An 11116-nucleotide genomic window follows, 5' to 3' on the forward strand; every position below is an offset into this window, starting at 1 on the left:
AGGCTTTTTCTAGTTGCGGCGAGGAGGGGCTACTCTTCCTTGCAGTACGCAGGATTCTCACTGAGGCAAGCCACACTAGATTTTTCTGTTGCTACTATTTCTCTTTTACAGCTGAAGAAACTAAGCTTTAATGAAGTTGATTAACACCCACCCTCCCCCCAAAAAAACCTGACACATGTTTGCTTTGATAAGCATTAGATCACACTGTACTTCCTTCTTCGACTATTGAGGAAAGTTTGTAGATGACTCTTCATATAATGACTTGTAGAAGAAGAAGAATGCCAGACCCAGTAAGATACATTCTTATTTTTCTTGACTGTAACATTTATCATACTATATTGTAACTGTGTTTACTTGTCTATCTTCCTGGATACTGTGAATTTTTTTTTGAGGTCAAGGACTTTATTTGATACATATTTATACCCATAATTCCTGGCACAAGATAGCTAGGAATGGATATTTGTTTCAATTAACGAACAGGTGAATGATTAAACAGAAAAAAAAACTTTAATGTTAGAAAGGAAAACTATTTGTTTGATAATTCACTATGTATTATGTCACCTAATGACAAATGAAAAATCTGACATCCCTACATCTTGCCTCGGTGCCTACTTGAGATTTCAAAAACATTGGTTTCATACAATACTCTACCCAACCCTGCACCATTTACTTCCTTCACACATTCATTATGACTCATAAACTCCCAAGGAAAAATGAATACAACATCTGTTTAATAATGCTTTATTTTTGAAAGTGTCCAAAATTGCAAATGAACTCGTCTATGTGGACATCTTATTTCCACTTTCATATGCATAACTTCTTATATGGACGTATTATTTCCACTTTCATATGCATAATTTTTTCTCTCTTTAAAGATCCTGCTTAAAAATACCTATGTTGTGAAGTCTTCTTGATATTCAGAGACATTTGGTACTAATATAGTGATTTCTACTTTTCCTTAATTTTGTGTCAGCCTTTTGTTACACATGTTACTCTCTTATTCCCTTTCAGATTTTAAGCTTCTTGGTGTCAGGAACCATATCATGTTCCTGTCTAGTTTCCAGAGTTATCACAATGCCTCGCATATAGAAACCTCCTTTTGAATGAATGGATGACATTATGCTAAGTAAAGAAGCGATTATGAGGTATAAGAGATCATTACTGTTACTGAAGAACTTTACTCAAAGGGGGAAGACAGGACCTAAACGGAAAGATAAATAACAATACCAGAAAGCAGAGATTATGACCCAAAAAGAACAGCAATAGCTTGTGCTCAGGAAAGCATTCTGGGCTCCTTGTTTGTACCTAATGACTCATATTAACCTCATTAGCTTTTGTTTGAAGAACACCTTGAAATATTTCATAGTGCCATACGCCCATCCATACACAAAAAATGTGTGGCTTTACTTTGTAGGTAGGTAGATAAGGTAAAATGTGACCTGATCATCCTCTTCCTCTCCCAGTGCAGGAAATAAGAGATTCAGAATAGAAATATTAAACGAAGGAAACGTAATACACTTGTATCTGCTACTAGTTATCAGCTCTTACAGAATCTCTAGACTGAAAGCTCCAAAGAGGAAGGGCTGTGCCTGACAGAGCACTTGGCACATAATACTTATACGATAAATACCTTTAAATGATTGAACAGTACAGCAACTATTAGATGATGAATAGTTATTACCTAGTTACAAAACTCTTTTAAACAATAGAACAGTAGAGTACAAAATGAAACTATTTAACTTTAATTCAGTAAAGAGAGAAAGCATTTTTGTCCTTTACTAATATATACTCATTTAGATATTTTATTCAGTCTGAAAGGCATCTCTTAAAATTATCAACATGGGTCAAGTACTGGGCTGGGTCACAGAAACACCAAATAATAAGATCTTTTTTTGCTTAAGCTGCGATTTCTGACTCTCTGAACTGTAAGGTTTGGTAAAAGCAGATGCTCAATAAATAGTAGCTATTATGATTCCCTACCTAAGACTGGCTAGAATTGAATATATATAAATCAGTACAAAATAGCTGTGCTGGCTAACCAGCTTGGAGAGAATGTGTATAATCCAACCTTGTTAGGCTGAAATGATTTAAAACAGTCTTGACCAAGAACTCTTGGAATACTGCTGTCAACTCAAGTGGCAGGAAGCTTGAGAGCTCAAACAGAACAATGTTGTCAGATTAATTTCCCAAGGTCTCTACTCTGTTTTTGATTTCCCAACTCAGAAACCTTAAGTGGAATCCAGTGCACTATATAGTGATTCTAAATTCCTTAACAAAGCAGTGCAAGCTATCTAGATTTTGGATTCTTTTTGGCAACATCCTCCATTAACCGCCCTGTCATGTACTCTAATGTAATTTCCTTAGTCTTGCTAACCTTCAGTTTACTCATCTATAAAATAGTAATAATACAAGTTCCTGTTGCTCGCGGTGGTTAAAAAAGGTTAGCAGACAAGCCTGTCACTTAGATCACTGTAAGTGAATAAGAGATGCTGTTGTTACGTATTTCAAAAAAATCATGTAAAATCGTTATCTTATTTGACCAGATTATTTTAAGTAAACGTCATATATGTACTTAGAAATCTCCTGTGTTTAAAACCAACACATTATCATTACGCTAACCTACGCTTAAGAAGAAACTATTCTTATGAGAACAGTAAAAAAATATATTCCAAAGAGTAAAATGAGATACTTTATGCATAATACTAATATTTCTTTCATAAGTTGAAAGTGATTAGATCAGTCAATATGGCAATAAGGACAAGATAAATCTGTCTTTGTACAGACATGAACTAAATCAAAGAGTATTACACTCATCTCTGGAATATGTTTGAAAGAAAACAATTAAAATTATTTTAGGTCCTTTATCCCCAGGCTCTAATACATATTTACTTTTTAAAAATACTTTAATGTTCTAAAAAAAAATACTTTAAAGCTTCATGACAAAGGAAACCATAAACAAAGCAAAAAGGCAACACACAGAATGGGAGAAAATATTTGCAAATGAAATGACCGACAAGGGATTAATCTCCAAAATATACAAACAGCTCACGCAGCTCAATATCAAAAAAACAAACAACCTAATTAAAAATGGGCAGAAGATCTAATTAGACATTTCTCCAAAGAAGACATACAGATGGCCAAGAAGCACATGAAAAGATGCTCTAACATCTTTACTAACAATTAGAGAAACACTAACTAGAGAAATGCAAATCAAAACTACAATGAGATATCATCTCACACCGGTCAGAATGGCCATCATCAAATAATCTACAAACAATAAATGCTGGAGAGGGTTTGGAGAAAAGGGAACCCTCTTGAACTGTTGGTGAGAATGTAAATTGATACAGCCACTATGGAGAGCAGTATGGATGTTCCTTAAAAAACTACAAATAGAACTACCATACGACCCAGCAATCCCACTACTGGGCATATACCACGAGAAAACCATAATTCAAAAAGAGTCATGTGCCAAAATGTTCATTGCATCTCTATTTACAATAGCCAGGACATGGAAGCAACCAAAGTGTCCATCAACAGGATGAATGGATAAAGCAGATGTGGCACATATATACAATGGAATATTACTCAGCCATAGAAAGGAACAAAAGTGAGTTATTTGTAGTTAGGTGCATGGACCTAGAGCCTCTCATATAGAGTGAAGTTAAGTCAGAAAGAGAAATACAAATACTGTATGCTAACACATATATATGGAATCTAAAAAAAAAAAAAACTGTCATGAAGAAACTAGTGGCAAGATGAGGATAAAGATGCAGACCTACTAGAGAATGGACTTGAGGATATGGGAGGGGGAAGGGTAACCTGGGACAAAGTGAGAGAGTGGCATGGACATACATATGCTACCAAACGTAAAATAGATAGCTAGTGGGCAGCAGCCACATAGCACAGGGAGATCAGCTCAGTGCTTTGTGACCACCTAGAGGGGCAGGATAGGGAGGGTAGGAGGGAGGCAGTTGCAAGAGGGAATAGATGTGGGCACATATGTATAACTGATTCACTTTGTTATAAAGCAGAAACTAACACACCATTCTAAAGCAATTATACTCCAAGAAAGATGTTTTAAAAAAAAAAGAAATATAGGTCTCAATCAAGTTTCTAGACACTGGTTAGCAAACAAAATCTATAGATCCCATACACCAGTTAACAATCAATTATAAAGTGAAAGAGTAAAAAGGTTTTAATCCCTTTAATAACAGAAATACATGGCCCCAATGAAGAAATCTAAAAATGATATGCATGCAATGCTTATACTTTAAATGCATAAATAAATGTGAATTTTACCAGGGGAAAAAAGTTGCTTTCTGGTATAAAATGTCATCCTTTTCATCTTTATGCTTTAAAGGAAAAAAAAAAAACAGGCCAAAAAAGTGCCTGCCTTCTGCCAGTCCAAAATCTTAATTCCAAATGATGATACACAGGACCCAGAAAATGGTTTCCTTGAAGGATTCAGCCTCTGAATGAAACAGGCTGTGCTCAAAGTCTGGCTATATATGTCCCACACCAATTTCAATTCAATCAGTACCACCCCAAATCTAATACCCTCATATCCAATCAAAATCTCTAATTTGATCCCACATATTTTTCAAGTTCCTTCCAACTGACACACTCCTTACCCAGTTCTAGAAACCCTCTCATTCCCATTAGATCACAGTTCACTAAATGAGGTGCTTTTTCCTGAAAATCTTTGTGATTTTTACCAAGAAAATATTAAGAAAAAAATTAACTTCACAAGTAGGAAAATAGTTTAAAAATAACAACTCAAGGAAAGGATATCCCAATGTATAGTACCCTCTCTCTCGCTCTCTCTCTATATATGCATAAATAGTGTCATTTTTTAAAACTTCTGGTAGGAAAATAACTCTTTTGCTCATAAGCACAAATTACAGAAATAAAGTGACCTACCTTCTACCAACAAAATCCTGATTCCAGTTGGAGATATTCAAGGACCCAGAGAGAGAGAGACAGTGTTCTCTGGGCAGCTGGCCTCCAAATGCAGACCCATGTCCTGACGGCTCTGGCTTTCTACCTGGGCAAAGGTATAATTTGATCAGCACCAGTCAACGGTAATTGCTCTCGTTGATCAGCCCACTTTGTCTGCGCCCCTTTGAGTTTTTAAACCAGTCTTACAGCAAACTAAGAGGTTGCAAATAAAAGGAGTGGGAAAGTCAAACCAAGCAATTATTAAACTAAAGAAACCTGGTCTAGCAGCAATTAATATCGAATGTATTTATAAGGTAAAAGAAGGGCAGCTTTAGTTATGAAAAAGAAAAACTCGTGGGAAAGATTACAATGATGCACTTTACGCACCTAGACACATAGCACTGAGACACAGAACACAAAGACTGAGAATTATAAGGTAAAACTGACATATCTGCAATCATTGTGTGAGGTTTTTTTTTTCAAACACCGTTCTTCCAGAAACTGATACATGAGGACAGAAGAAAATTAATACTGTTATAAAAGTAGAGCTTGGAAGGGAAGATGGCGGAAGAGTAAGACGCGGAGATCACCTTCCTCTCCACAGATACACCAGAAATACATCTACACGTGGAACAACTCCTGCAGAACACCTACTGAAGGCTGGCAGAAGACCTCAGACCTCCCAAAAGGCAAGAAACTCCCCACGTACCTGGGTAGGGCAAAAGGAAAAAAGAATAAACAGAGACAAAAGAATAGGGACGGCACCTGCACCAGTGGGAGGGAGCTGTGAAGGAGGAAAAGTTTCCACACACTAGGAAGCCCCTTCGCGGGCGGAGACTGCGGGAGGCGGAGGGGGGAGCTTCGAAGCCGCGGAGGAGTGCACAGCAACGGGTGCGGAGGGCAAAGCGGGGAGATTCCCGCACAGAGGATCGGTGCCGACCGGCACTCACCAGCCCGAGAGGCTTGTCTGCTCACCCGCCGGGACGGGCGGGGCTGCAAGCTGAGGCTCTGAGGCTAGGGTTTCGGTTTCGGACGGAGCGCAGGGAGAGGACTGGGGTTGGCGGCTTGAACATAGCCGGAAGGGGTTAGTGCACCACAGCTAGCCGGGAGGGAGTCCGGGGAAAAGCCTGCACCTGCCGAAGAGGCAAGAGACTTTTTCTTCCCTCTTTGTTTCCTGGTGCGTGAGGAGAGGGGTTTAAGAACGCTGCTTAAAGGAACTCCAGAGACGGGCGCGAGCCGCGGCTAAAAGCGCGAACCCCAGAGACGGGCGCGAGCCGCGGCTGAAAGCGCGGACCCCAGAGACGGGCGCGAGCCGCGGCTGAAAGCGCGGACCCCAGAGACGGGCGCGAGCCGCGGCTGAAAGCGCGGACCCCAGAGACGGGCGCGGGCCGCAGCTGAGGGCGCGGACCCCAGAGACGGGCGCGAGCCGCGGCTGAGGGCGCTGACTCCAGAGACGGGCGCAAGCCGCGGCTGGAGGCGCGGACCCCAAGGCGGGCGGGAGACGTTGGGGCTGCTGCTGCCGCCACCAAGGGGCCTGTGTGCGAGCGCAGGTCGCTCTCCACTCCCCTCTTCCGCGGAGCCTGTGCAGCCCGCCACTGCCGGGTTCCCGGGATCCGGGGACGACTTCCCCGGGAGAGCGCACGGCGGGCCTCGGGCTGGTGCAGAGTCACGCCGGACTTTGCCGCCGCAGGCCCGCCCCGCATTCCGTGCCCCTCCCTCCCCGCCGCCGGCCTCCGTACGCCAGAACCCCCGAATCAGCGGCTCCTTTAACCCCGTCCTGTCTGAGCAAAAAACAGACGCCCTCCAGCGACCTACACGCAGAGGCAGGGCCAAATCCAAAGCTGAGCCCCTGGGAGCTGTGAGAACAAAGAAGAGAAAGGGAAATCTCTCCCAGCAGCCTCAGAAGCAGCGGATTAAAGCTCCACAATCAACTTGATGTACCCTGCATCTGTGGAATACATGAATAGACAGCCAATCATCCCAAATTAAGGAGGTGGACTTTGGGAGCAAGATCTATGATTTTTCTCCCTATTCCTCTTTTTGTGAATGTGTATGTGTATGCTTCTGTGTGAGATCTTGTCTGTATAGTCTTGCCTCCACCATTTGTCCTAGGTTCTATCCGTCCATGGTTTTTTCTTAAAATTTTTTTTCTTAATAATCAATTTTAATTTTAAGAACGTTATTATACTTTACCTTCGTCCCTTCTTTCTTTCTTTCTTTCCCTCCTTCCTTCCCTCCTTTAGACAACGAATCATCCCAAATTGAGGAGGTGGTCTCTGACAGCAAGATTTATGATTTTTCCCCCTTTACCTCTTTTTGTGAGGGTGTATATGTACGCTTCTGTGTAAGACTTTGTCTGTTTAGCTTTGCTTCCAACATTTGTCCTAAGGTTCTATCCGTCCCTTTTTTTTTTTTCTAATTAAGAATTTTTTAATTCAATAACTTTATTATACTCTATTTTATTTTTACTGTATCTTCTTTCTGTTTTCCCTTCTTTCCCTCCTTCCTTCCTTCCTCCCTCCCTCCTTTCGTTCCTTCTTGCCTTCTTTCCTTCCTTGCTTCTTTCTTTCTTCCTTCCTTCCTTCCTTCCTTCCCTCCTTCCTTCCCTCCTTTAGACAACGAATCATCCCAAATTGAGGAGGTGGTCTCTGACAGCAAGATTTATGATTTTTCCCCCTTTACCTCTTTTTGTGAGGGTGTATGTGTACGCTTCTGTGTAAGACTTTGTCTGTACAGCTTTGCTTCCAACATTTGTCCTAAGGTTCTATCCGTCCTTTTTTTTTTTTTCTAATTAAGAATTTTTTAATTCAATAACTTTATTATACTTTATTTTATTTTTACTGTATCTTCTTTCTTTTTGTTTTTCCTTCTTTCCCTCCTTCCTTCCTCCCTCCCTCCCTCCCTCCTTTCGTTCCTTCTTGCCTTCTTTCCTTCTTTGCTTCTTTCTTTCTTTCTTCCTTCCTTCCTTCCTTCCTTCCCTCCTTCCTTCCCTCCTTTCCTTCTTTCTTTCCTCATACGTCTACTAATTCCCTCTACTTTTTCTCCCTTTTATTCTGAGCCGTGTGGATGAAAGGCTCTTGGTGCTCCAGCCAGGAGGCAGGGCTCTGCCTCTGAGGTAGGAGAGCCAACTTCAAGACACTGGTTCACAAGAGACCTCCCAGCTCCAGATAATATCAAATGGCAAAAATCTCCCAGAGACCTCCATCTTAACACCAGCACCCAGCTTCACTCAACGACCAGCAAGCCACAGTGCTGGACAACCTGTGCCAAACAACTAGCAAAACAGGAACACAACCCCACCCATTAGCAGAGAGGCTGCCTAAAATCATAATAAGGCCACAGACACCCCAAAACACACCACCAGACGTGAACCTGCCCACTAGAGAGACAAGATCCAGCCTCTTCCATCACAACACAGGCACTAGTCCCCTCCACCAGGAAGCCTACACAACCCACTGAACCAACCTTAGCCACTGGAGACAGACATCAAAAACAGGAGGAACTACGAACCTGCAGCCTGCAAAAAGGAGACCCCAAACACAGTAAGATAAGCAAAATGAGAAAACAGAAAAACACACAGCAGATAAAGGAGCAAGATAAAAATGCACCAGACCTAACAAATGAAGAGGAAATAGGCAGTCTACCTGAAAAAGAATTCAGAATAATGATAGTAAGGTTGATCCGAAATCTTGGAGATAGAATGGACAATAGAATGGACAAAATGCAAGAATCAGTTAACAAGGACCTAGAAGAACTAAAGATGAAACAAGCAACGATGAACAACACAATAAATGAAATTAAAAATACTCTAGATGGGATCAATAGCAGAATAACTGAGGCAGAAGAACGGATAAGTGACCTGGAAGATAAAATAGTGGAAATAACTACTGCAGAGCAGAATAAAGAAAAAAGAATGAAAAGAACTGAGGACAGTCTCAGAGACCTCTGGGACAACATTAAACGCACCAACATTCGAATTATAGGGGTTCCAGAAGAAGAAGAGAAAAAGAAAGGGACTGAGAAAATATTTGAAGAGATTATAGTTGAAAACTTCCCTAATATGGGAAAGGAAATAGTTAATCAAGTCCAGGAAGCACAGAGAGTCCCATACAGGATAAATACAAGGAGGAATACGCCAAGACACATATTAATCAAACTGTCAAAAATTAAATACAAAGAAAGCATATTAAAAGCAGCAAGGGAAAAACAACAAATAACACATAAGGGAATCCCCATAAGGTTAACAGCTGATCTTTCAGCAGAAACCCTACAAGCCAGAAGGGAGTGGCAGGACATACTGAAAGTGATGAAGGAGAAAAACCTGCAACCAAGACTACTCTACCCAGCAAGGATCTCATTCAGATTTGATGGAGAAATTAAAACCTTTACAGACAAGCAAAAGCTGAGTTCAGCACCACCAAACCAGCTTTACAACAAATGCTAAAGGATCTTCTCTAGGCAAGAAACACAAGAGAAGGAAAAGACCTATAATAACGAACCCAAAACAATATAGAAAATGGGAATAGGAACATACATATCGATAATTACCTTAAATGTAAATGGACTAAATGCTCCCACCAAAAGACACAGATTAGCTGAATGGACACAAAAACAAGACCCTTACATATGCTGTCTACAAGAGACCCACTTCAGACCTAGAGACACATACAGACTAAAAGTAAGGGGATGGAAAAAGATATTCCATGCAAATGGAAACCAAAAGAAAGCTAGAGTAGCAATTCTCATATCAGACAAAATAGACTTTAAAATAAGGACTATTAAAAGAGACAAAGAAGGACACTACATAATGATCAAGGGATCGATCCAAGAAGAAGATATAACAATTGTAAATATTTATGCACCCAACATAGGAGCACCTCAATACATAAGGCAAACACTAACAGCCATAAAAGGGGAAATTGACAGTAACACATTCATAGTAGGGGACTTAAACACCCCACTTTCACCCATGGACAGATCATCCAAAATGAAAATAAATAAGGAAACACAAGCTTTAAATGATACATTAAACAAGATGGACTTAATTGATATTTATAGGACACTCCATCCAAAAACAACAGAATACACATTTTTCTCAAGTGCTCACGGAACATTCTCCAGGATAGATCATATCTTGGGTCACAAATCAAGCCTTGGCAAATTTAAGAAAATTGAAATTGTATCAAGTATCTTTTCTGACCACAACGCCATGAGACTAGATATCAATTACAGGAAAAGATCTGTAAAAAATACAAACACATGGAGGCTAAACAATACACTACTTAATAATGAAGTGATCACTGAAGAAATCAAAGAGGAAATCAAAAAATACCTAGAAACAAATGACAATGGAGACACAACGACCCAAAACCTGTGGGATGCAGCAAAAGCAGTTCTAAGGGGGAAGTTTATAGCAATACAAGCCCACCTTAAGAAGCAGGAAACATCTATAATAAACAACCTAACCTTGCACCTCAAGCAATTAGAGAAAGAAGAACAAAAAACCCCCAAAGCTAGCAGAAGGAAAGAAATCATAAAAGTCAGATCAGAAATAAATGAAAAAGAAATGAAGGAAACAATAGCAAAGATCAATGAAACTAAAAGCTGGTTCTTTGAGAAGATAAACAAAATAGATAAACCACTAGCCAGACTTATCAAGAAAAAAAGGGAGAAGACTCAAATCAATAGAATTAGAAATGAAAAAGGAGAGGTAACAACTGACACTGCAGAAATAAAAGAGATCATGAGAGATTACTACAAGCAACTCTATGCCAATAAAATGGACAATCTGGAAGAAATGGACAAATTCTTAGAAATGCACAACCTGCCAAGACTGAATCAGGAAGAAATAGAAAATATGAACAGACCAATCACAAGCACTGAAATTGAAACTGTGATTAAAAATCTTCCAACAAAGAAAAGCCCAGGACCAGATGGCTTCACAGGCGAATTCTATCAAACATCTAGAGAAGAGCTAACACCTATCCTTCTCAAACTCTTCCAAAATATAGCAGAGGGAGGAACACTCCCAAACTCATTCTACGAGGCCACCATCACCTTGATACCAAAACCAGGCAAGGATGTCACAAAGAAAGAAAACTACAGACCAATATCACTGATGAACATAGATGCAAAAATCCTCAACAAAATACTAGCAAACAGAATCCAACAGCACATT

Source organism: Delphinus delphis, chromosome 8 (assembly GCF_949987515.2).
Source record: "Delphinus delphis chromosome 8, mDelDel1.2, whole genome shotgun sequence".
Classification (NCBI taxonomy): domain Eukaryota; kingdom Metazoa; phylum Chordata; class Mammalia; order Artiodactyla; family Delphinidae; genus Delphinus; species Delphinus delphis.